The 27,337-nt window shown below is 43.0% G+C and overlaps 1 protein-coding gene across 5 annotated transcripts in view; it reads left to right on the top strand.

Moving 5' to 3' along the window:
- Nucleotides 1-27,337, top strand: part of RPS6KC1 (ribosomal protein S6 kinase C1) — a 546,019-nt gene that overhangs the window by 270,322 nt on the left and 248,360 nt on the right. The gene's annotated exons all lie outside the window — the stretch shown is intronic.

Here is a 27,337-nt window from a genome sequence, read left to right as displayed (position 1 = left end):
AAAGAAGTATGCAGACCACAGGAAGAGCCCTAGAGTGATATACAATCTTGTATGGGAGCGGCAGAATCACACACAGAGGCATAATCCAGATAAAGTAAAGCACTATGCTCGTAAATGACCTGGAGTACCAGGAGTAATCTAGTGTGGAGTCAACCAGAAGATCCAGGAGGGTGAGATGAAGGTATCCCGGTAGAGATGGGAGGAGGGTACCCGAGTGTGCAGTGCTCTGGTTACGAAGCAAAGCGGAGGTAGATATAGGAAAGAGAGGGGGGAGGAGAGAGGGAGCACGGGGGATGACGGGGGCGAGATAATGTCTCCTATAATAAGAAGTGTGGACAAGGGTTGGAGGGGGTGGAAGTTTAACTGCAAAATGGGATGTGAGGATGTGACACACTTCCTGGATTTCATGGTCTATTGTGTGTGTGGGGGGGGAGGGGGGCACTTTTTGGAGATAGAGGTCGTGTGTCCCATATGTCGTGCAAGCAACTACTGTTGTTTGTTTATTTGTACAATTCCCACTTGTTTTTGCCCACTGCTCCTGCCAGAGATTTTGGGTGCTTTAAGTAACTAAAGTGTCTGGATGTAATAATCCTTATGGTGTCGGTAACTCCAGTTACTGGCACCTTTTGGCTGTCTGGCTTCACTCGGAATGGTGCCCTAAATATCACACCATATGTACGCGTAAATCACACATATTGGGTGGGCTGTGGTCGGAACACCTACCGAAGCAGTGAAAACGCAGACATGTAGATCCGTTTCATTCAGTTACCGCACTGAAAATAATGGCAGACTTACTATTGTCCATGACAAATGGAAATTCAACTTCAGGATGAGATATACTTCTGTTACACTTACACATCACCACCGTTCCAAATGCGTACATTTTTTCGCATATGAAACATTTTCAGAAGCTCTGTCTCTTGCAGCGTCCCAGAAGTTCTCCTGGAATACTTTGTGAATTCCCTAAAAAGTTGCAATGAAAGTAACCCTGCAGTTTTTGTTGCAAATTTGCCCCGCGGTGATTTTCTCATCTACTCATAGGCCATGAATCCGAATGCCTGGGTAATCTTCAGGCTGTCAAGCTGTTAAACAACATGCCGGCTGCCTGAGCTGCAACACAGAGCGATACCTTTTCTCTTCTAGTGCTCGAAGGTGCCCTAGTTAGGCCTTTGTATAAAAACCATAACACGCTATGTCTATTTTAGGTATATTTTCATACTTGTAGTGGATACGCCAATGGTGACAATGGTGAAAAAATGTCCATCTAGTCTCTTATGCTCACCACAAGTTATAAAGAACTCAGAATTTGTAAACATGTAGTACAGTCATGACTGTTAGCATTAGTTGTCATGTGAGCACACTGTAACTTAATGTTGTGTTTTTTCTCCGTTTTATCTGTCATCTTGGTCCCATAGTTTTAATCTTTTTTTATTGGGTTTTATTTTGAGAAACAAGACGTGTTCAACACAACCAATGAGTTGCAAACAAGCAAGGTATACAGAGATGCGCATGGAAGCTTTAAACTGCTTAGATACACTAGCGATAACATCGTGAGATAAATAGAACTCAGTCTGGATGAAGAAGAGGGTAAAAAGCAATACACTAATCCTCTATAGTCTTAAATACAGTTGATGGTATATAATATCTATCACTTTTAAATGCAGAATTATTTAATCTGGACCAGGGTACAGATTCCCTCAGCTATGCTTTGTTTATATCTTAGGGTTCTGTAGCAATATTTTAGTAAACCCTACTAGTGCTTGAGTGTAAACTGATTACAAATACACATATATAGTAAATGCATGTAAAACCACTTCACCTTTTGGGTTATCAGTATCTGATTTGCTCCCTCTTTTGTACTTAGGAATAATTACACATCCACTGCATAGTGGTTGTTTATTTGCTTTGTTAAGGGAATAATATATAGCATAACAAAAACTAAAAAAAAACTGGAAAAACCCTGATAAAGGTGATTTTGGTAATGTATCCAAAGGTGAACAAACTGTTGTTAAAAAAATGCAATTAACTTGAAAACATTTGTTAAAGGGATGTTAAGCTTCTGTATTTCAGTCTAAATACCACTGGAATTTGCCAGTTACAGTGAGCATTGCAACCAAAACTCACAGTATGGTGCTGTATCCTTGACCATACACATGGTGTCACAGGTTTGCTCTGTCCTCACTGGTGCCATATCACCCCCATCATTGACATCACCAGTAGCATCACCATCAGTATGCAGTTGTTTGCATATATATGTTATTTGTTGTGTTATGTGCTTTTTTTTTTTTTTTTTTTTGCATTGGATCTTTCATAGATTCAGATGCTTGAATAGTTCCATGTCATCTAGCTGGGGGTTTCACGATTATGTTTGCATATCAATACAAAGATACTGCACTAGAAATCTACTGAAAACAAACACACTTTAGTAGCTCAATCACCTAATTAGAAAAGACCGAAGCTTCAGTCATTGAGGTGAGAGTGTACGGGACCCCATTTCCCTCAGACACCCAAACTACAGAGTCCTTCTTAGAACTCTTCTCGAAGCTCTTTCTTTCATTTGATTCATCCAATTTCTCTGGATTTCCAATAATACGGTCTGCCTTCTTGAGTCTTGACCCAGTGGAAGAAAGATTTTTGAAGCCAGAAAATGGATGAATGAGCAAGAAAGCCCTTTTCATGGCATGTAAACGTGATTTGTGGATCACCCACAAGCCCAAATATATTAATTGCAGTTACTACATCACAAACCTAAGGATTGTAGAATGTGCCAGAAGTTATTGAAATAAAGTCTGAATGAACGGGAGGGCCAGACAGCTCAGATGAATACGGAAGGAAAACGTCAGTGACCAAGTCTCTTATGATCAGGAATCGGGATAAAGTGCTTCTCGGGTCGTCATCTGAGAAGAATCCACCGACTTTTTCAGGAAAACATCCCTTTCCCCGAAAGGCCTAAAAAAAATCCGACTGGAAGTTGGTTAATCCATAAATTCATCTCAGGTACATTACAAGAGCAAAGGCACTTCAAAATTAAGACATCCCCTCATTGACAGATTTATCTGTCACCAGTCCCTCAGTCATCAATGCCTCATCAGTATCTGCTTAATTGTTGAAGGCTCAAGATCCACTGTCAAATATTACACCAGTGGAATTGCTGTAGACCACTCCATCGTTGATGACACATACACCGCCATCATCACTACTGTCAATGACACAATTATGAAGAAAACCACAAAAAAACACCCTCTCCTTAATGCTGGCTCCTGCTAAATATGCCATGTCTCCTGATGCCTACCAAGATCTTGTTGTAGACTGGAGGGAGTGTGCCAGGATGAAGAGCCCTTTGGTGCAGCCACCAGTCCTATGCAGCATAATGTTAAATGACAGGGATGTGGAATTCCTATAGCCCGACGCCCGGGACATCTTGTTTGGGGTCAAGGGCAACAAGTTTTTATGTTTACTTTGTCCTTGGGACAAGTAGGCCCAACCCCCTGCAACACAAACCCTCTGGCTGCCTGTTTACAGAGAGTGGAATTCTCTGCAGTTGAGGTAATGTGTTTCCAAAAGATAATGCTGTTCGAACTTGTATTTATGGTTCATTATTTGAAAGCCTTCATTATTAGGGTGAGTGCTGTAAATAAATGTTTTAAGGTCACACTTCACTACTGACATTGGTTCCAGTACAAAAAAAAAAAACGTGTACACACATGTTTGAAAAGTTTAGGCTAAGAGGCTAGGTATAATGCTCCCAGAATGCTCTCTGATTATATGCAAATGAAGTGTCATTTAGTAAAATGTGTTGATGCATGCTAGTATTTCCCAAAAATATTTCTAATGGAAAATCAGTGTAACCATTTTCAACACGATTATGGGAAGCATGAAAATAAACAAACACTGACAAAGCCAACTGATCTGACATATTTTTATAAGTCTTTTAGTTTCATCAATGCATGTCTTGTTTTGACATGGCTTTTGTAACACTTTATTGTTGTGGGAGCTACCAGGCCCTCAACATTGTAACAAACATTGGCAAAACCCCCCCAAAAAGTTTTTGAACTTTTAAAGCACACGTTGCCACCAGCGGCATAACAAAGGCCTCGCAGCCGCCCTCCAGGGGGCCCCTCCAGCACAGCACCTGCCCTGAGTGAGTCTGGAGAGGGGGCTCCTCCATGTTCTTTGCAAAGGGGCACCCTCCAGTTTCGTTACGTCACTGATTGCCACTGTAGTTCCTGACACTGAACAAAACTACTTTGTGTGGCAATATGCTCCTTGTGGAAGAGCAGAATGCGATCACTCACAGTAAAGCCAGCCGAAAGAGAGAGAAATAGAAGTTTAATAAAAACAAAATGTCTTTGTTAACACCAGACCTAATTAGGGACCAAGACCCACATGTAGGTAGCTTTTTGCATGTCGCAAACAGCGACTTTCGCTGTTTGCGACATGCAAAAAGCACATTGCGATGCACAAACCCAGTTTTGCGATTCAGTAACCTGGTTACCGAATCACAAAACGGGTTTGCGACTCGCAATTAGTAAGGGGTGTTCCCTTCCTAATTGCGACTCGCAGTGCAATGTAGGATTGTTTTGTGACCGCGAACGCGGGCGCAAACCAATCGCAGTTTGCACCCATTTCAAATGGGTGCTAACACTTTCGCAAAAGGGAAGGGATCCCCATGGGACCCCTTCCCCATTGTGAATGTCACTGTAAACATTTTTTCAGAGCAGGCAGTGGACCACTGCCTGCTCTGAAAAAATGAAACGAAAACGTTTAAATTTTCGTTTTTGTTATGCATCTCGTTTTCCTTTAAGGAAAACGGGCTGCATTACAAAAACAAACACAAAAAACTGCTTTATTGAAAAGCAGCCACAGACATGGTGGTCTGCGGTCTCCAGCAGGCCACCATTCGCGAGGGGGTCGCAAATTGCGACCCACCTCATGATTATTCATGAGGTGGGCATTTGCGAAGCCCTTGCGAATCACAGATGGTGTCAAGGACACCATCCTACATTCGGATTTGCGACTCGCAATTTGCAGGTCACAAATCGGAACCTACCTACATGTGGCCCCAAATTCTTAAAGAAAGTCACAAAAGTGCACCCATGGTATATGTAGTACCCCTATAAAATATTTGTGAACTGTAGTTTAGCATGGGTAAATACGATGTGTATATTTTCTCATGTGAAAATCTATTGAGCATTTGCAAGTTCATTTTCCCTCCAGCCACTTTCTTCCCAACCTTGGAAGAAGTTCTAATTCTGCCATTGTCAGGAGTAAATGTCCAACCTTTCTTATTATGGGAAAATATTAGAGAGAAGCTGGTAAAAATCTTTAAAACATGCAGGTTAGTAGGTTTGCAGACTCAAAGGCATTCCAGCCCGGAAACTATTGCTTACTGCTTCCTCCAGCCCCAGTATGCAGATCTGCAGAAAGGTGGCAAAATAGGGAAATTGCTACAGTAGGGATTGAAACTCCAAGTATTCAAGCCCTACTATGGTAGTAGCCCTGGCATAATCAGAGAGGCTATTAATTGCTGCCATAATTTGTCGCCACACTACATGGCACCAAAGGGACAAGTAGATCTTTTTACAGGACAAGTAGATTTGAGAAGCAACCTGTCCCCTGGACAAGTAGATATTTTAATAAATTCCACACCCCTGTAAATGATTGGAGAATTGTGATGAAGACGACTATGATGTATGTGACCAAAAAGAAAAAGCCAGGCTCAGATACCAAGAGGAGATAGAAGAATCCCTTTGGAGTTATGATGGACACTACGACAAAGTCATTGAACATTCTTTCCAAATCTGACACATACAGTGGGTGCACCGCAACTGATTCTTCCTCAGCCAGCAGTACCACAGCCTCATGTTGTTCTCCTGCCTCTAACAGGGTCGCTATGTCCAACATTTCACCTCCCACAAGTAGGGCTAGAGGGCAGACTCTGGCCTCCAAATTGTCAGTGGTTCTCAGATTTGTTTGAAAAATATTATAGAGCCGAAGTTTATGCCAGCGTGCCTTGCTGGGAGCCTAAGAGACAATTTTGTGGTAATGTAGCAGCACAGTGCTGCTCCAGGGCCTCTTCATACCCTTGCATGACTCCACCTGGCACAGAAGCCAAAAAATGTACCTTGTTGGAAAAAGAGTTTCCTCAGTGGGAGTGACATCCATCAAACCTACAAACTGTCTAGCCGCCTCTATTAGCTGACCCCACTGATCATCAGATGTGGCCCTGCATGACCCCATATCGTGATCGTCTCACAGAAAGAAAGAAAGAGGAGGCTCTTGCCATTGCTTGAGTGAGTATGATAGGTGGTGAGATAGTTGTGGTCAGTCGCGGTGTTCGACAGATGGCAAGCGCTGTATTGCTAAGATGGTCGGGTTGACTTTGCCCATTTTATTCAAGCTGAAAGGGCAACATCGAATTTGGACTTGGCGGTGGTGTTGGTCAGGTATGGCCATTATGACGCTGCACATTTTATTCTAGGGTTTTGTGTTGTGAGAATTCCAACCCAGGCTGTTGGAGCTTGGATTTGGAGCGGTGACGCTGTCTTCTTGTATCTCTTGGAAAAAAACTTTTTCAACTGTGCATTCTTTTGTAAAATGTTGTGTTGATTCGAAGCCCAAGTTCCAACTGCCTGGATTAGAATGCTCAAAACTTTCCAATAGAATGTACACCATTACAATGACAATACTTGACCAAATGCTACATTAGCGTTTGACAGTGAACATCTTTTTGAATGAGAGTCTGCAGTCAATTATGTTGGACAGTGTTACAGCTCATTTTATGGGGATGCACGTTTATCAACCACTTTTTTTAGAGCGAGGAGCAAACCATTGTCCTCCTGTGGCTTCCAAGCGCATCACCTCCCTTAATAGTAAACCCCACAGATGCTCTTCTAGAGGCTGTCCTAGCCTTCTTCCATCTGAGTGCCTTTCTTTTTGTAATCCAGACAACAGTCCAGAAGAAAGACTACAAGCCAGAGCAAACAACAATACATCACATTCTGTATGATTTAGTGCCAGCTCTGGCTTTCTTGTCTTCACCACCGACACTTGCAGGCCATCTGTCAGGCAGAATCTCTACGTTTCATGCTCATGGCAAGACATTACATCCAACCTGGACCTGGTAAACATGGGCACGTTTTCAAAATTGTCCAGAGATTGAATCCGATGACACTGCAGAAAACCACAGCCAAGCATCTGAATCTGTTGATGACAGAGATAATGTCCATGCTTCACACAGAGCTGGTGGAGTCCGTCCCCAAATTCCTACACCAAAAGGGGTTTTACTGCAGGTTTTTCCTGATATAAAAAAATATTGAGAAGGACGTTCCATTCTGGATGGCTGGCTGCTCAACAAGTACCTAATGATAGTCATTCAAGGTTTAACAGTGCAGGAGGTGCTGTAATTACTTCAAGAAGAACTTGTGGCTACTTTTGATCTGCAGGATACCTATTTTCATGTGTCCATCCTCCCCAAGAATTGTAAGTACCTAAGATTCAAGGTACCTGGGTACCACTACCACTTCAAGATTTTGTCCTTTGAACTGGAGTTGGTGCAAAGGATGTTCACAAAGTGCATGTCCGCCGTGGAGGCTTTTAAGGTCATCAAGTCTTCCATTTTCTAGATCACTGTCTGAATAACTGGAAGACTTTTTACCTGGCAGCCACAGCCACGCAGGAGTGCACAAAACTGCTCAGTAGTCTAGCCCTCTCATATAGCATCGCGGTATGCTGCCTCTGACTCGCAATATCCATCTAGCACCCCCGAGCTCAATCTTGAGTAACATGGCAGGCTGAGTCTTTCAGTCAGAAAAGGGAGACCTTTGCTTACAATCCCTAAATCAACAGATCCAAAAACAAAACTCAGTGTCTGTCCATCTCTTAAAATCCTTGTTGGGCATGGCGTTCTTCTACATTCTGCTAATCTTTTACTGTAGGCTGTAAGTTCACACCTGCAATAAGCATTGGCTGTCCAGTTGCTCCAAGTGTCTGAATCATTCAGGAATTATATTCATGTGTCTAGCACCATGGTGGCTGGAGTGAAGCACTGTTACACAGGCCCCACATTATCTGTCCCAAGCAACTCACTTTCTCATGACCCGCAATGCATCAGGTAAGAAATGACAGTACTTTGTCGCCAGTCAGTAGTATCTGAGATAGAGGGGGATACATTTTTGATCTCATGGTTCAAGGCCTTTGCTCATGTTTTTCCACCACTGTCCCTCATTCTGTGAGTTCGCAGCAAAGCTACGAGAAAACTTTCTCAAACAATTCTCATAACCGCAGCCAACTTAGCAGGCCAAATAGAAGCGCTTCTGTATCTGGTGTTAGGATAAATGTGTTCTCCTTATATCAGTGCAACTGCATTAAACCTTACCTTATGTGCAACAGCTTGCACAATCAGACCTCGGGTACACCCCCATCACAGTTCAATTGACCGGTGTGCCAAGATTCAGACAATCCTCCAACTCCTTGTCTCTTCTATCGTCCAGTATTATTGGGTTCCTCAGAGGAATGAAAAGAGTGTTTGTGCCCATGCAGACGCCAGCTTCCCCATGGCAGCTTATTACCATCCATGATCCGCTGGCGGTTGCACCAGTCGAACCAGTGCATGCAACTGACATCAAATTTGTGTCTTGGAAGCAGCTCTGCTGTCGGCTATTAAGTCCACTAGTCGAGTCAGTGAACTGCGCTCCTTCACCATCGGGCCCACCTTCAATCACCTCCGCAAGGATAGTGTACACTTGGGCACCAATCCAAAACGTATGTCAGGGTCCATACTGGCTTTTATTCCAACAATCTGGTTAGCTCAGTGTTTTTCCTGACTGGGTGCTAAATGCGCGCAACATTCCTTAGATGTCCACAGATGTTTAAAGTCCTGCGTCAACCGTACCAGGTCTTCTTGGAGTCAGGTCTGTTCTTAGTTGCTTTCAGCCACCTGCAGAGGCCCTTGGCAATCAAAACACAGAAAAGGGAGGTGAATAGCTGCTCTAACTGTATTATGCTACTCTAAGACTGGCCTTTCTACACAATCTGTAGTGTTAGCTCTCATTTGACAACGGGAGCAGCAACCACAGACACTTCTAATTTGATGATAGCGCTCCTAAAGTGGGATTGTTTTGAGCTGTTTTGTAATGTAATTTCTTGGTACTGCTGTGGAAGCGTGACTGTGCACTGCCAGTCCGACGACTTGGAATAACAGGCATGTGAATCCATGAAAGATAAACCTGGAGAGCTCTAGTTTCAGGTAAGTAACTTGTTTCTTGTCCCACATGCCATCACCTGCTCCACCATATTAGCATAACACATAACACATGGCACTGGGCCTGCTCAGTTAGATGACTGAGGTTGCCCCCCGCCCCACTTTAGACACAACCCATGCCCAGCGAGTGTAGAGTGCAGGGCCTGTGCCAGCCCTCGGATGGCCCTTGGCACACAGCCTTCACTTGTGCACAGAGAGGTTTGAGTTCACATGTTAGGTCCCAGCCCTCAGTCAGGCCCTGCACCCAATCCCAGCATGCACATACCCCACCGTGCGCGCCTTAGGCCGGGCGTATCAGGCACTAGTGCAGGCCCCATTCACAATGGCCAAAGAACATGTAAGACATTGGCAGCACTTTTCTCTTAGTCCAGCAGCAGCTTGATAAACAGATTTGTCATTGTTTATGCAGGTGCAGCAATAAAGATTTCTAATTTGTTCACCTTTTCACCTTCATTGTTGAACCCATTCATATTAAAACTGCTGCTCAAAGAAATGTTGTATTTTGTATCAATTGGTTTGTTACAGAAACACACTATTTTGTCAGTACCTGGTGATGCCATTTGTGATGTCACAGTTGGGGTGATAGACGAAGCCAGCAGCGGTATCATTGCTGATGGCATTCTTACATCATGCGTGAGGTCATTCGCATGATTGTTTTCATCCTCAAACCTCTCCACTCATTTCTTTTTCCGTGCTCATTATGAAGCTCTTTGTGACTTTTAGAAATGGTAAACAGACCATAAAAAAGGAGCACGCGCCTTTGTTTTTTTTCGGACCCCATCAGCACTGCTTGCCGTCCGGCCACACTGGCTGCTCTCGGTCTACCCAGCAGCCTCTCCGGTGACCTTGCGTGGCGGCTCCGTAGGGTGACTGATGGTGGACCATGTTGTGTTCTGGTGGCGTGCCCCTCGCCCGCCTCCGGGCCTGTGATTCCCCGTATGCTGCCTTCGCCGCCGCCCCTTGCCGCTCTCATCTCCGGGCTTTGATGCATGTGTTCTGAAGGTGGCCGCCGTGACTTTGGGTGGCGGCAGATGGCGAACCTTCAGGCTGCCACCGGCTATTCTGGTGGTAAGTTGAAAACTTAGCGTTTGATGCAGAATCAGCAGTGCATATGAAAGTGGTTTTGTTACAGAAATCTCTTTTAATTAAAAATGAATTAGCATACTCAACTGTTCGCTAATTTCTGCGCATTTAAAATATCCTAAAATGAACGAGTTGTCGTGGAGCAAAGGTAAATTATGTGGCACTAATAGCTTAATCATGCCTGTGTAGAGGCATATTTTTGTCCCACGCTCCACATCATGTGTAAACTGTAACGTTTATTTATTTTAACATTGGTTTTGTTTGATCACGTAGTGGGAAACGCTCTTCGGTCCCTGTAATGTTCTGAAGAATTCAGTCGATGAGACCCAGTACTCACAAGCCCAAGTCATGCACATCACTTCTTTTGTATACAACTGAGTGCTTGTTACAAAGATGCAGTTATATTTTTCAAACAGATATTAGTTCTCTTAGGCCGAGAGGAATATTTAATACGAGTGCTGGCTTTAAAATAGAAAAATATAACCTACGATATACTTTTGTGTTTTTATTAAGCTCTTTTAGATCCACGATGTTTCAGAAAATAAAAAACAGTAAAGAACATGTAACAAAGCACAGACCATCAGTTTTTTTTTCACATTTTCTTGAAAAGAAAGCTCGCTGTGTTGCACTACGCTTGCTCTTCTGGTGTGGGAGAAAGAAGTAAAATCCATGCACAACTAATAATTTGAAAAAACAAGTAATAAAAACAACGATGCGGGGTAACCTTTACCAAATGCGCCTTTCCCGTTACCCGGACTTGCTGCTGAAGAATCGAAGCTGAAAGTAAAAATCTTTCGATAGTTTGTTTCTGGGTGTTTTTAGAAAGCTTTCTCGATCTTAGCGACGTGTGACATAGTGACTTACAGCGTTTGTTCAGGTCTAGTGATACTGGTGCTCCGTTTGGGGGACAGATGAGCTACATGTCTGTTGTGTGAACGCCACCAGACCCAGAGATGTGACTGCATGGCCATGATGCACAAATACCCGTTATGTACCAGCCTCCATCTGCTTCCAGCCTGTGGCAAGGACATGTCACTGGCAACTGCATGGCAGCTACAGCACTGTGCAGAAGCTCAGAATATCAGCATCGCCTCCGCTTTAAAAACTACGAATACCGGGTTCTTTTCTGTGTGTTCTTCCCCTTTCTGGCAAGAAAGCTGCTGTTATTTTCCACCTGCTTGGAATGAGTGTGGAGGAGTGGGGGGGAAAGCCTGTTTGTGGCTGGGGTCATTGCCTCTGTCCTCATCCCTCATTGCTGCAGCTTGGAGCAAGTGTTTCCGGGCTCGGAATGATAAGGTCCAGGGGTACGGACCCGTTAATTCCGGGCCCGGAGACACCAGGACCGTGGCACGAGGCAGAATCTCACCAGGGTGAATGTTTTTCACTCGTAAAGACTGCTTTAGAGGTAAACAAGGGACAACCTGCGACCGCTCTGACTGGGGATCGAGGCCACACCTCACCGTTTTGTTACCACTGCCTGGCCCGCGCAGGCGCAGTAGCTTTTCTTCGGATCGGGCCAGGTCAGTCAAGGAAGTCTAAGTCTCTATTGGCCGCACCTCTCGTTCATAACGCGAAGAAACCACAGCACCAACGGACCTGGGCTCTCGCTTGCTCAGTAAACGTTAATGTTCTTCTTATTATGATTTGCTTTACAATGTTTTGTTGTGAAACCTACAGAAAGTAAGAACTTTACTTGTTATCTAGCTTCCCACTGTTCATAGGACTCTTTGAACAAGATGCATACAGTATGATCAATGAAGTGAAATATTGGTGCCCACAAATCTCAGGTTTTTAGTGGGATTTCATTAATTCGAAATGGTGCCACATGCTATTTTTACTTTTCTGCAAAGCATTTAGCTCACCAATGAAGTCTCAAACAACAACAATCACAGGCTGATTTCTAATTAGGTGTTCTTTTCAAAATGGGCGAGGAGTCAGAAGGGGTGGCGAAGGGAGTGTCCTCATTGAAACAAATGTTTTAATTCATGTTGCATAGATATTCCTTTGTGACGTGGAATTCAGCTTCGTCACGATAAGATTTGTGCACAACACGATCTTAAACATCATATATATTAATTAGAAAGACTGGCTTTTAAGTTCAAATGACCTAGGAGGGAGATGCCTGGCTAAAAATAAAAGAGGGTTTTGTGGAGGTCTTAGGTCCTAGCTGAAGGATCTCTTTAAATGAGAAGACCGCTTGGTCTGTGTCCACATCGTTGGCTTAACACATTATAATCTTTTGGGGAATGGTTAAATGATTATCATTTTTAATTTGGCAATTTAAATCTGGACTGTATTCTTCTATTCTGTATAGTGCTTCAGCCAACGCACTGAGGGCATATTTTAAAAATAGAATTAATATATGTGGATTTGGTATTCAGTTAATTTGCTATTGTAGATGTATTTTTCGAATCAATGTGAATAGTGCTGACTTATGACCAGGAGCCACTTTAAAGTGGGCTCACAAAGTCCAATCCCACAACATTCTTTAGCATCATAAAACATCTGTTAGTGGGCATGTATTCTAAATGTTGTCCCATTTTCCTTAAACAGTGTTTGAGAGCATTCAATCATAGTGGATCCAGTTTCTCTTTGTGGTTTAAGGCTCTTGTTATAAAACCAGTTGTAGTAAACACTCCCAGAGGCAATTAAAGATCAACTAGCCAAGTTTATTTGTGGAGGACACAGAATCAAACATCTTGTGCATATGTTATAAAGTATATACTGTGAGGAAAGAAATGTCACAAAATATAACAAATTGAAGAGGTACATATCCAATAACATGTACATATTACAGCACATCTCCTCCCCCAGGAGAAAAATAGATCACATTCCTGTCATATAATCCCTGTGCCACCCTGGAACCTTCTTGGCACTTAAATTGTCTTTAATATCTTAATTCACTGACGGTATTGGAACCCGTGTCATAATATCTTCAGACCTTTGGAGCACAGGTGACTTCACCAGTCTATCCATGATCCACGTTTGCCTATTCTGTAACTCAACCTCATCACATTTCACTCTGACCATATTTGTGGTTGCAGAACCACTATACATGTATATTTCTTACGCTCATGTTTTTGAACTTGAACCTAATCCTTTACACACAACAGTATGGTTGAGACAGTGCATATGGTTGTAGTTTGTTTTGTGCTCCTGCTGGTGGACATTTATCCTGTGCATTATGATACAATGGCACGCTTCTCTACAGTGAGCCAGAAAGGTACCAGATTGGTGCATGGCTGTCTGCTCTTAAGAGTCACAAAAAGCGAGATTCCAGTCGTGCTGTAGTGGGTGACACGATAGGACCACAAGGTATCCTGAAACGGTGTTTGTACTGAGGCTGCAGATACACAAGCGATCTGGGTACATTCTTTGACCATGTGATTGACTCATTCGATCAGATATACATTTGCCACTATGTTAAGGAATCGGGCCTACTATGTCTAATTCTAGATTACTTTACTGCTTATCTTGAACATCCACTGGAGACAAAGGAACATTTCTGACAGCCTTGGTTTTATCACTTGTGGCACCTTTAAGAGTCTTTCACCTTCTGCTCTCAACATAGGTCGACCACTGACCACCAGTAATGAGCATGATTTTTGATTTTTACCAAGCCCCTTCCAAGGTCAGCATTGCTGGGCCAGGTCTACAATCTTAGATTGTAACGTGCAGAGAGGAACCAACTTGTTACCAGGATAAACTTCACATCCATAATTCTAATCTCATTCCTCACATTCTGAAAACAGGTAACGTTTACTGGCAACTTGCTACAGTTCTTTAGCCAGTCAACATTAGGCTGTCACTTTTAAAACCACACCTACCTCCATGCTTTTCTCCCATTGATCCTTGGTAAGGTCAAGCACTTCAACCGAGAGTTGCACTTCATCCACTTGCTCATCTACTTCATCGATTCTTTAGAAGTAATATTGTCAAGCAATCAGCAGTCAGATTGCAAGAGACTTGAAGGAATTCCATCATAAAACTGTAACCCTGATTTAAGGACAAACAGGCAGTTTTTGAAGTTGAGCTTTCAGTTCCCTTAGAGGTGAATGCAAATGTCAAGGGTTTGCGTAACTGTTCTTAATGTGAATGGGATGCCTCGAAGGAAAAAATCTAAAATGCTTTACCACCTAGTTACTTGATAACGCAAGGCACTACCTTTGACCTCTATTGCTTAAACCAGAGTAGCACCTGGGCCCGTGGTGCTCATGTAAGTACTCAAGATGATGCGGTGGATACAATGAAAGTTCCCAAAGAAGGTTCCTTCACAAATTTGTTTTTAGGAAAATCAATGCCCAACAACATTCAGGACTCCACACAACCCACACTCCATTTTTAACAAGCAGGAATGTGTTCTAAAATGTTTGCAACATTTTTTAAGAATTTAGAATAGTATACCACTAGGCCCTAAAAAGGTGTAGTCGCCTCCTTATTTGTTGTTGGTATGGTCTTCTTCGCAGCGTCTATTAAGTAATGCTTAGAGTTTATGCCCAATGTAGATAATGTGTACTTTAGACAAGTAACAAACTCCAATTTAGCATTTTTCTCACTTGATGACATGGCTTGCAATTTTGAGTTCTTTGTGTTGAGCCACGACTCTCCTCATACTGAACATACGCTAGGATGTCATCTTGAAAACCATTCAGAAGCCTTCCACAATGCATTCTGTAATGTGGTGGAGGTGAAGCCAAATGGCATATGACAAAAGTGATAGTCTTCCAATGGTGTTATGAATTATTTGAGGGACTTTGAACTGGAGTGTATTTAAACATGGAGGTAGGCTGATGACAAATCCAGTACAGGGAAACAGGTTGGTTCTTCAATAACACTAAACATCTCATTGACATCGATTAACTAATATATTGGTGTAAAGGTATCCAAGGGCCATACATAAAAATATTTTTTGCCACCTGTCATTGAGGCCATCACAGTAGGAACTAACCATGGAGAACTTTCAATTTCTTCAGTGACCCTAAAAGTAATTATCTATCCATCTTTTTCATAAGAGGTTTTCTCATTAAGTGTGGTATAGGGTACACTTTGTGATAGCTGGTATCACCCCAAATGTAAGCCTACTTTGATTCGGAAAATAAGCAAGGAGACATAGAGTATTAGAGAATAGTTCAGGACATTTGCAGCTATCATCTCCACTGAGTCCTATCAATCATCACAAATAGTTTGGCCTTGTTAAGGTTTTATTATGATCCCCAGTTCTTTTTGGTGTCTCCACCCGAAAAGTTTTGACCCATTCTTAGCAAGATAAATCTTTCCTACGTGAACGAGATGTCCATTTTGATCATGTCTTCTAGTGGAACAAGGCCTTTCTTGTAACCAGTGGAATTGATATCAGTCTTTTCTAACACACATCATTGGTTATCATATTTGTCAGAAAATATTTCACTCTCAATCAGTGCAAATGGCAAATACCGATCTCAAAACGTGTACCTTTTGACCACTCTGCTTAATTTCACAAGATGTTAATTGCAGTTTAGTATTGTCACAGATAATTTGGAAAACAGTATTCTTCTTCAATTCATCATCCAAGCACATTGATTACTGTTCTGATCATGGGAAACCCTTGCAGAGAGCCCACATCCACCACCTTTCGTGCAGGATGCATTTTTGGTAAGAAATGATGGGTATTAGCTAGGTGCCCCACATTGACGTGCCTATAACACTTATTCTTAGAACAGTCGATGGTTTGCTTTCTTTTGGAATTGGCAATTTTTTTTATTAGTGACTTCTTTCTTCTTATCTACACAAATTGGTTCTGTGGTGCTTTCATTTCCTTAACACAGCCATCGGTGTGTTTCACTCCTTTCGCAGTATTGATAGTCTTCTTGAGATATGGACTGTGAGCCAAGAGTTTTTCCTGTGTGCAAGGGTTATGGGTGTGTTGTGCAAGCTGGTGTCAGATCAGAAATTGACAAAGTGCACCAAATTTGTACGTGTTAGGTAATCGTATCAGTGCTAAATAGCATGCCACTTTTTTATTTTTACCCTGTATTCTCCCACATAACTTGTGCCTTTCTACCACCACATTAATGTTATCATCCAAGTGAACGTCTAGTTTTTAGGGTCGAGCGCAAAGCGCTCTGTCCCCGGTGTAATCTTTCTGTGGGCATTTAACCACGCCCATGTCAAGCCCATCCGTTTGGTTGGTTCGTCGGCTTGCCTTTTAAAATTAGCTTGATTTCATTAGTGGAAGGCATGCATACGTCATGCCTCTACTGGTGTTTAGCCCTCCTCGAGCGCATTGGCCAACTACTGAAAACATACAAGGCTCCATGTTTTCCGTATGGTTTCTGCACTATTTTTGCTCTTTATTTTGTAGGCAGCGCAAACTCGCATGGCAGAAGTCTAGCGCTTTGGATGACATCAACCCTGTTACATGGATAATTGCACTTTTGCGGTTACATAGATAATTGCACTTTTGCGGTTACATAGATAATTGCACTTTTGCCGATAAATTTCACTGCAAGCAGACTTCTGTTCACTTTTGTGAAACTGTTTTACTTTTCAGTTTATGTGGCAAGAAAAGTAAGGAGTTTACAACGCTAATAGCTTTAACTCGAGTAAACGCGAGACCTATTGCATTGTAAATGCTTGTGAAATAGATTCTATCTGAGTCCCATTGTTTTATAAGGCCCTAGTCTACTGAGTAAAATCTAAACAAATTAAGATGTTTCCCTTTAGATGAGGATGGTGCCCCTCAGGAAGGCGCTGTGCTTTACTCAGTTCAGAGGTCCTTTTCTCGCTGAGGAGGAAGTGGTTTAAACATGTTCTTTAGGGAAGCACATTATAAACAGAAAATGATTGAGTGTTATTCACACCAAATGCAATGAACAATGAATGCAATGAACATATCAGGACCCAGCACAAAGGGTTGTATGTCGCCACCTAAAATACAACGGAGTCCATATACTGCTACATAGAATCTACTACATTGAAATGAGCCCCTTTGAGATTACCACTGCAGGGATTACCACTCCTGAGGCTATTACTACTGTGATTACTGCCTCTGACATTACCAGTGCAAAGATTACCTCTGATGAGATTACCAACTTTGAAATTACCACTGCAGCAATTACCACTGCTGAGATTACCACTACTGTGATTACTATCTCTGAGATTACCACTGAATGGATTACCAATGCTGAATTACCACTATTGTGATTACCTCTGAGAGTACCACTCCAAGGATTACCAGTGCTGAGATTACCACTGCTGTGATTACTACCTCAGAGATTACCCCTGCAGGGATTACCTCTGCAGAGATGACCTCTCCTGTGATTACTACCTCTGAGATTACTACTGCAGGGATTTACACTGCCAAATTACCACTACTGTGATTACTACCTCTGGGAGTACCACTGCATGGATTACCACTACTGTGATTACTAACGCTGAGATTAGCACTGCTGATATTACCACTACTATGATTACTACCTCTGAGATTATTCCTGCAGGGGTTACCACTGCTGAGGTTACCACTACTATGATTACTATCTTCGAGAGTAGCAGTGTAGGGATTACTTCTGCTGAGATTACCATAGTTGAAATTACCACTGCAGGGATTACCACTGCTGAGATTACCACTGATGTGATTACTACCACTGAGATTACCACTACTGACATTAACACAACTGCGATTACTACCTCTGAGATTACCACTGCAGGGATCACCACTGCTGAGATTACCACTGCTGAGATTACTACATCTGAGATTACCACTGCAGGGATTAGCACTGTTGAGATCACCACTTCTAAGATTACCACTACATTGAGTAAAATAGATTCAAGAGTAAGTGTACTGACCCTATGCTAACCTACACCTTAAAATGAAACCTTACTTTGTAACTACCACCACCCTATCGTTATGGACATACAGTGTTCTCTCCTTAACTCAGTGGTTATATTGCGCCTGGGGGTGCCAGTGGGCTCACAAGTACATTTTTTGGAGGACCAGGACTCTTCCACTCTGTCCCATGGTGGTCCTTTTGGTCTTTACAATGCAGGGGCCTGCCCTGTCCATTTGTCCCACCCAGGCCCACGCATAGACATGACTGTAGCATTCTCAAGTGGCAGGGACACCAAGCGCTTCATTTTCCTCCATCCATTCTTATGTTAAACCATTCTGTGCCCAGGCAAAGACACGCTTTCATTTTCATAAAATAATATTTTGTACCCTGTAACAAGTCCAGCATTTCAGGATTTTTATTGAGTATTTCCCTGTTCTTTGTCCATGTACACAGGCATGCTATCAGTTTTAGGTAGACCAGCCCCTTTGATATTTTAGTAGATGCTGCTTTGTTTCACTCTTTGCCTTTTTTTTTTTTGTAGAACTCTAAAAATCTGTTTCCATGCCATCAACCCTGTTACATAGATAGCTGCACTTATGCCAGTTACATGGATAATTGGACTTTTGCTGTTAAATGGATAATTGCACATTTGACTATAAGTTTCACTGCCAGCGGACTTCTGTTTCCTTTTGTGTGTTTGCTTTGCGCTCCTGGTGGCCTTCGGCTCACTTATGTGAAACTGTTTTACTTTTCAGTTTATGTGGCAAGAAAAGTCAGGTTAGGAGTTTACACTGCTAGTAGCTTTAACTCGAGTAAACGCAAGACCCATTGCATTGCAAATGCTTGTTTTAAATGTTGCTGGCTAAACCTTAAGCAGGGCATCACCTCCATTTTTGCCGCTGCCCTTAGGTAAATATGGTATGGTTTCATAAATCTTTCTGCCTTTGACCCCCACATTATAGAGTGAAGCAGGCTATTTCCCTAGAGGAGTACATTTCTCCTCTCCTTTTGATTTTAGATGAGACATAAAAATTAATTACCTACTGCTTATGGGTAGTGTGCGGTCTTCAGCATCATTCAAAAAGAGAGGAGGTTTCTGACATACTAGCTGCTGCCATGCTAAATTAAAAACACAGACTGGAGGAGTTCAGTCAGGCATAAGAAAAAATGACAACTTGTTACTTTACACAGAGTGTCCACTCAGTGATGCAAGATTGTAATGCAAGTGAAGAATCAAGACATAATGACAATTTCAATAGTAGCCGCTGGCGGGAGCTTCATGATGTGAATTGCTCTTTGTAGAGTTGAATGGAGAAGGGTTTGTGCCAGATATATAGCGGAAATACTCCCCTCAACGAGGTGTGATGATGAGTGGAAACATGGAGAAGACGGCTGCCACTGATGGTGTAGAACAGGCGACCAGAACAACACAGTCGCCAAAGATGCACTACCTGAGGGAAAACCAAAGGTACGTGCCGCACAGGGTGGCCCACATCAGGGAATGAGGGGAATTTGGCACAGGGTTTGCTTGCTGTAGCAGGAAATAGGGAAAACACCGCCTCCAGAGACACCTCATGGAGAGTTAAAAAATGGCACACAAGGATGGGATTACTTCACTATTGAAGAGATGCAGATGGAGTCCCGCTAACCTCCTTGTCCCAGCTTTTCAAAATCGATCTTGAAAACTAGAAAAACTGTGAGGTCCCAAACACTTGGGTAGCATGAGCCGATGACTACTGTACAGCAAATATGCATCCCAACCGACATGACGGCAACTGCGATTCTGCTTCCAGCGCATGTACGAACCTGGTAAGCAGAACCTCCACATTAACTCAAACTGCTGTGCTACCTCTTTCAGATAGCGGTCGTTTCTGTGAACCCTAATGGGAGCAGAACATGAATCTCTGTGTAAGTCCTTCACCTGACAAAGGCAGAAGTAACAGGGGCCGCCATGAGTAATGCTGTCCACAGTAAGTTCTCTTCATTGCCAATTTGATTGTTGTGAATACTACTGGAGGCAATAAAACTACCAAGCAAAGTTTATTTCTAGAGGGAACTCATTGTCAAAAACCTTATCCGGGCGCTCACTCCAACTGACTTGGAATGATGAGAGAGTTGAGAAGCCCATCACCAACTGAATAATATGTTGGCAAGCATAACATTCACAGATTAAACCATGGTGGGATTAATAATGGTGTATATAAGGAGGTAAGATGGAATAAATGTTAGAACATAGAAGAAATGGGAGTGTCTTGTAACCTGTGTATGAATTTATCTATCCGGAGGATAACTTGCTTCTTTGGCCTGACTCTTCACGCGCCTTGATTCCAAGGCAGGACGCGATGTGGACAGATGCCAAGGTTAGGTCACTTAGGTGCTCATCTGGAGCAGAAATCTGTTTGGCATGGCCGATTGTTCTGGAGCGGTCAGGGATTTTGTAAAGATAACACTTCTCATGCTTGTGCTGGAGGGGCAGAACAGACAAGACTTTAAAGCACATGCAACGTGCAGACTTGGATGTTTTTTTCTTTTCTTTTTTTTTATTTGTCCTCATTCACCGTGGCTATTAAAGAACCCCTCTTACTTTACCATTAGTAGAGTAGTAGAGTTATCCAGGCCAGGGGACGCCCTTTACTCTCAAACAATCCTCCATCTGCCTAGATTCCATGAGGATTTCAGAGCAGGGGGTAAAATCATTGGACAGATAACAGAAACCAATACTTATTCACACAAATATTTGCCAAATTATCATTATCTAAATCAAAGTTTCCAAGTCAATGTTTCCAAATCAATAATGGTGCCCAAAAATTCCCCCCCCATCCTGTTATTTCCCCGTGACCTTAAATCCAAATCCGCGGTACCAAACACATCATTAAGCCATTCCAAATATATTGGAGGGGAATTCGACATCCATTTTCTGCATATTTCCCTTCTCCCCAACAAAATTACATAAAATACAAATTTGAGATTCAGGGTTGTACCTCTTCCACTCCTCCCCTGCTGATCTTGTGGTTGACCAAAAATTACTAAAGGGAGAGATGCTACAATTTCCCACTCCAATATACTCAAGACAGTTTCACATACCTTTTCCCCAAAAATAACAAACACCCGGACATTCCCAGAACATATGGATGTCAGTTGCTTGTATAAAACCACATTTTGGACATTTCACCTCCTGCCCTCCTTTCATTTTAGATACCTTCTCAGGAGAGATGTAAGCTATATGAATCGTATAGTAGTGGTTCTTCCTCAAAGCAGCTGGCTTAACAATGTCAAACAGAAAAGTTAATGACTTCTTCCACCACATATGAGCTGACTCTTTAGGGAAGAATTTACTCCACAAAGCCGTGGGGAGTTCGAACTCACCATCCACCCCTTCTAGAATCCCCCAATACCAAGCTGCCACTCTATGGGGGCCTACCAATGGACTCGGGACAATCTCTTCCAGAACATTGGGCATACCAACTCCTCCCTTAACCCCCTGTGCCCAATCCCTTATTTGCAGAAACTTTCACCTAGTCAGGGAGCCACCCGTTTGTTGCATCAACTCTTCCCAGGGAAGGAGTACCCCGTCCTGAAAGAGATCTCCCCAGTGCTTTATACCTGCCCGTTTGATTGGTAAGGCTAGAACATCTTGAAAGCACTCTGGTGTACCCGGGAATCCCAAATAGGTGCGTTGCAATTATAATATGTGACCTTTGCAGTTTGTCTAAGCTGATACCAACATTCTGCCAACCCCTGCATAATTTTCAGTTTTACCTTTTTATAAAACTTAGGATCACCAAATTTAAAAATAAAATAGCTTGACGCACCCTTGATGGTAGAGGCCATCACCTTAAACATAAGGCCCGTTGTTGTAGAATCTGGAGAAAGAAATAGAATCCTGGTATTTTTCAAGAGGAAAGCCCAAGCATAATACTGTAATTCTGGTAACGCCAGACCACCCTTTTCCTTACACCTACGCAGCTTTCTCCGGGAAATTCTAACCCCTTTAGAGCTCCATATAAAATCATTTATGAGCTGCTGCATTTTATCTATAAATTTTTTCTGCATGGGGAGTGGAGAAGCAGAAAACAGAAAGTTCCACTTCGGAAGAATAGACATTTTTACCAAATTAATCCTTCCAATAATCGTTAAGGGAAGATGAGCCCACCCTGCAGTAATCCCTTACACTCCAACAGCAGCTTTTGATGATTCCTCTCTACTAACTGTTTGATATCCTGGGTCACCAGGACTCCCAAGTACCTTATTTCCTTCTTACTGTAAACTGATTTATATTCCATATTCCAGGCCATGATCTCCGTCTTTTCCACATTTACCTGGTAGCCAGATACCTTGCCAAATCCTTCGGCTAATCTAAAGATCTCAGGAATTGCAGATGATAGGTTATCAGTATACACCAAAATATTGTCTGCGTACACAGCAAGTTTCCTTTCCCAACCCCTACAACGAAAAGGAGAAATCACTGCATTTTGCCAAATCTTTCTAGCAAATGGCTCAATGTATAAATTGAATAGTGCAGGAGATAATGGACATTCCTGTCTAATACCCCTGGTTATTGTAATAATTCCAGTAAGATTACCATTCACGAGTATTCTAGCTGTTGGAGCCCTATATATCTGATTAACAACCCCACAGAAATTATTTCCCAAATTAGCTCTTTTTAAAAGAGATTTTAGATAACCCCCAACTCACTTGATCAAAGGCTTTTGCTGCATATATAGTGATGACCCCCAAAGGGGAATCAAAGGATGTTGCCATGTCTATAGCCCCAATCAAATCATATGTCAGCTCATACAAATGTCTACCCTTCGAGAAGCCCTTCTGGTCAGGATGTATCAAATTATTCACTATTTTATTCAACCTGTCCGCCACTATTTTAGCAAACAATTTATAATCACTATTTAATAGTGAAATAGGCCTATACGGTGCACATTTTGTCGCATTTTTCCCTGGTTTCAAAATCAGCGTAATAATCGCCTCATTCCATGTAATTGGGATATCTATTTCATTAAAAAAAATCTTGCCAAACAACTCAGTCAAGATTGGGATGATTGTATCACCTAATACTTTATACAACTCCACTGGGATGCCATCAGGACCCGGGGCTTTCCCGTCTTTGCCTCCGAACAACACCGCCCGTACTTCGTCAATAGTTATAGGACCGTTAAGAAACTCCTGATGCTGTAGAGTAATTTCCGGTAACACATCAGGAGCTAACCAGTCATCCACCAACTCTTCTCGCCCCTCTACGCTTTCAGTATACAGAGATGCAAAAAATTCCTGAAACCCATACTCTATATCCTCACTTCGTGTCAGTTTCACCCCTGACTCATCCAAGTTGATTTCCTTAATATAATGCCTAACCTGGTCCGATTTAGACTTCCAGGCAAGCAACTTTCCCGAGTTCTCACCATATTCAAAGTGCTTTAGTTTGCTAGCCTCCCATCTTTTAACGATTCTTGCTTGTAAAATACTTTCCATACGATATCTTAACTCGGCCAATTCCACCCTCACTGCCTCTGACTGAAACGTTTCCTCTTTGCCAACCAACTTCTCGCTTTTTTTTAACATTTCCTGTTCTAGAAAGCTTATTTCATTTCTAAACAGTTTACGCTTATAGCATGCAATGCTCTTAATTTTCCCTCTTATAACAGCCTTAAAAGTATCCCATACCACAGATAGTGATGCCGAGCCTACGTTAGTATCAAAGAAGACTTCTGTTTCCCTACGTAATTGAGATATCACATCGTCCTCTATTAATAATGCACTCTCAAGTGTCCATCTATTATGCATTCTCCTCTGAGATAAAGTTAAGTGCAGTACCACCGCTGCGTGGTCTGATAAATGAGACAGTAAATATTCTACCTCATCCACGTTCTCCAGCAGCCTACTATCAACTAAAAAATAGTTGATGCGCGAAGCATGGCTATATTTCTTATTAATAAAGAAGAAGACCCTTGCATCCCCTCCCCTCTTCCACCATATATCACACAGGCCATGCTCCTTCATCATTCTCCTTAGATATTGCTTAGATTTTGGCGTGCCTAAAGATCTACAGGTATCCGTTCTGTCCAATTTGTTGTCCAGCACCACATTAAAATCCCCCATCATGATAACCTGGTTTGAAAATTCGATTAAATGAGAGAACACCCGCTTAAGAGGCTCAATGTCGTCACAGTTTGGGCCATAGAATCCAACCAATACAAAAACTACTCCCCCAACCTGAGCTCTTACTATGACCCAACGCCCTGCTTGATCAGATCTTACTTCGAGTATTTCTACCCTGATTTGCAAGCCATGTTTGACCAGAATGGCCACCCCCCTCGTATGAAAATTATGACTAGTACAAATACAGGTTTGCACCCATTTTCGTATCTCAAATAACTCCTTACACTCATCTGCCGCCAGGTGAGTCTCTTGTAAGATAAGAATTTGTGCTGGCGAATCCCTTAAATATTGTAAAATGTTATTCCTTCTCGCACTAGTCCTCAGACCATTGATATTCCAGGAGAGCAATTGCATAGTGAACCTCCCCTGACCTTTGCCTATACTAGCCATTCCTAACTAGCGAACTATCCCTCAGCCTCAGTGAATAAGGAACATTTTTGTTGCTTCCCCCCAGTTGCCCCCCTCCTTGTGACCCACCCTCCTCTACCTCCCTGAACCCTTCCGTAGAGCACCCCCCCACTTTGTCGGCCAACATGGCCCTTATTTTAGAGCGCCCCGCCTGCCTGGGAGACTTTAGTACACTCAGGGGAAAATCCCCCTTCACGTATGGTCAGCCTGCTCTCTCCTAATAACAGCCAACAATTCATCTGCCCTGCCCACATCCCTTATATTGTACATTTTATTATTATGCATAATTCGAAGAAATGCGGGGAATTTCAGCTGCACGGAAGCCACTAACTTATTGAACTCATCCAAACGCTTTCCCAACTCCCACTGCCTATCCATAGTAAGTTTAGACAAATCAGACCTAATCTCAAATGTCACATTTTCCACCCTTAGCGACTTCTTCCTTAATGCACTGATCAAAATCTTTTCCTTCAGCTGATAAGTTAAAAAGTTAACTAGGATTTTTCGTGGTCTAGTGCTATTCGGCCGCCTCGTAAAAAGGGTCACGATGAACTCTCTGGATATCGTTCTCGATCTCTTCTTTACTCTCCTCCAACTCACATACAGATTTTATTAAGGAGACCACATAAGACTTCAAATTTTCCCCTTCCACTCCTTCCGGAACCTTCAAGAGTCTAATATTATTCCTACGTGAATAGTTCTCCAGTTGCTCCATCCTAGATTGTAATCCTTGCTCCTTTTCATTCAACTCTCGAATCTCCTCTTTATGGTGCTTCAGCTCCTCCTTCATCCCCCCACCGTTTCCTCTAAAACTTGGATCCTCTCCATCAAACTGTCGAATTTTTTTTCCAATACCTCACAGGCCTCTCTAATTTCCCCTTGATTACTCTCAGAACTTGCAAAGCCTTTTTTTTTATCTTCCGAAATGGAAAGGATCACTGCCTCCATGGAGGGACTATAAGTTGAACCAGAGGCCAGGGCTTGGGCGGGAGGGGGACTAGAAACCGTCAAAACCAGGACTTCCTCCTCCTGCCGCAAGGTCAACACATTACAACTTCGACTAGCCAGGGAGACTTCAGATCCTACTTGTGTCACCTCTTGGCAAGCCCAGTCATCAATTGGAGGGAAAGAATTATCTTCCACCCCCTTACCCGAGCCTGCACCATTCCCACTTGCCTTAACGGTATGATCATCCATTTTCCCCGACCAGGAATAAGCACAATACCCTCCGGTCTCACCCTGAAATAGGCTCTTAGTGAGGGTGTAAGTTTGTTTTGTATTTTTTGCCTTCCCTCACTTCGTCTCCTTACAGGGTACCTCACTGGTTCCAAAGCTTTTGCACAGCTCTTGCCCTGTGTTCCACAAGCCTTGCTCCCCCTCTCTCCTTCCCTCAACCCTGGCCCCGCTACCTGAGATGGATTAAAGAAGAGAGGGGGGGGGGGCTCCAACCCCTTCCACTCTGCCTAAATGAGCCTCCAACGAGCTCAGCTGCCGCTGTAACCTCCTTCCTGGCCGCCTGTTTCGCGCGCGTTGCTGCGCTACCAGGTTCCTGGGAATTCCTCCCAGGAACCTTGCTTGTGCTGGCTCTGCTTGGATTCCCCCAGAGGGGAATCCTTGCTGCACCTCGGCGCACCCGACGGAGCTCCAGCGCTGCACGCTCCCAGTGCCGGAGTCTCCCGCCGGGTGCCTCTCCTTCCTCAAGCAGAGCTGACCGGACCCCTGTGCCTCCAAACGCCGGCAGGCACATCTGCAGGCTGACTGACTCGTCCGTGCCACGCCTCCCTAGGAACGGCGGGTAAGCGCTTCTAACGGGCTACCGCCTCCGCGTAGCCCGCCATGTTCTCCTCGTGATCAACAGTTGTTGAGAAACGTGCAGACTTGGATGTTGCTTGTACTTGGTATCCCTATCATGTGTGTACAAGAAAAAGACAATGCGCTGAGGGGGAAGGGTGGGAAGGAGTCCGCTCTGCCCTGATGTGGGAGACACAAGCATGCTTCTCTGCTCATTGGCGTTAATGTTGAGAACAGCAATGTGTGCTTTGCCAAAGGCACTGCCGGCTCTACGCTGCCGACATTTAAGACCTTGTTACTCAAAATATTACTCTTACTACTGCTTCGGCGATCATTGCTCTGATGGTTCAGTGATCATGTCAAATTCAGCTTGCCGTTTCTATCCTTTCGTGTGGACTTTTCGCACTAACTGTCCTTCGTTGGCATTGGTCCCGGTTTTGTGCACAGCCCCGCTTTGTGCAATTTGTTATTTCTTTTTCTTTAAAAAAAATCTTTCTATCTTTTGCACATCTGATAACTGTGTTTTTAGATTATAGTGCCTTACTTCGTTTTAGGAATTTATTTTAGAAACTAGGCGTGAAGAAGTCAGATCTGTCCCAGCTCACAACTTAGAATGCATTAGACCACCTTAGTCAAGAAAGAAAAGCGACCCAAACACTGTGCTTGGAAGAAACTAACACACAACCATTTAGGTCTTTAGAAAGGTCACACAATTAATTGCTCATAGTTGAATGTATTGCCATACTTGATATAAGTTAGGTGGAGGTTTGCGAGTCTTGAAACTCCTCACCCCACACATTGTTGCACAGAGAAC

The sequence above is a fragment of the Pleurodeles waltl genome, chromosome 5, assembly GCF_031143425.1.
Source record: "Pleurodeles waltl isolate 20211129_DDA chromosome 5, aPleWal1.hap1.20221129, whole genome shotgun sequence".
Classification (NCBI taxonomy): Eukaryota; Metazoa; Chordata; class Amphibia; order Caudata; family Salamandridae; genus Pleurodeles; species Pleurodeles waltl.
The sequence above is the reverse complement of the archived record's forward strand: the minus strand, read 5'-3'. Positions and strand labels throughout refer to the sequence as shown.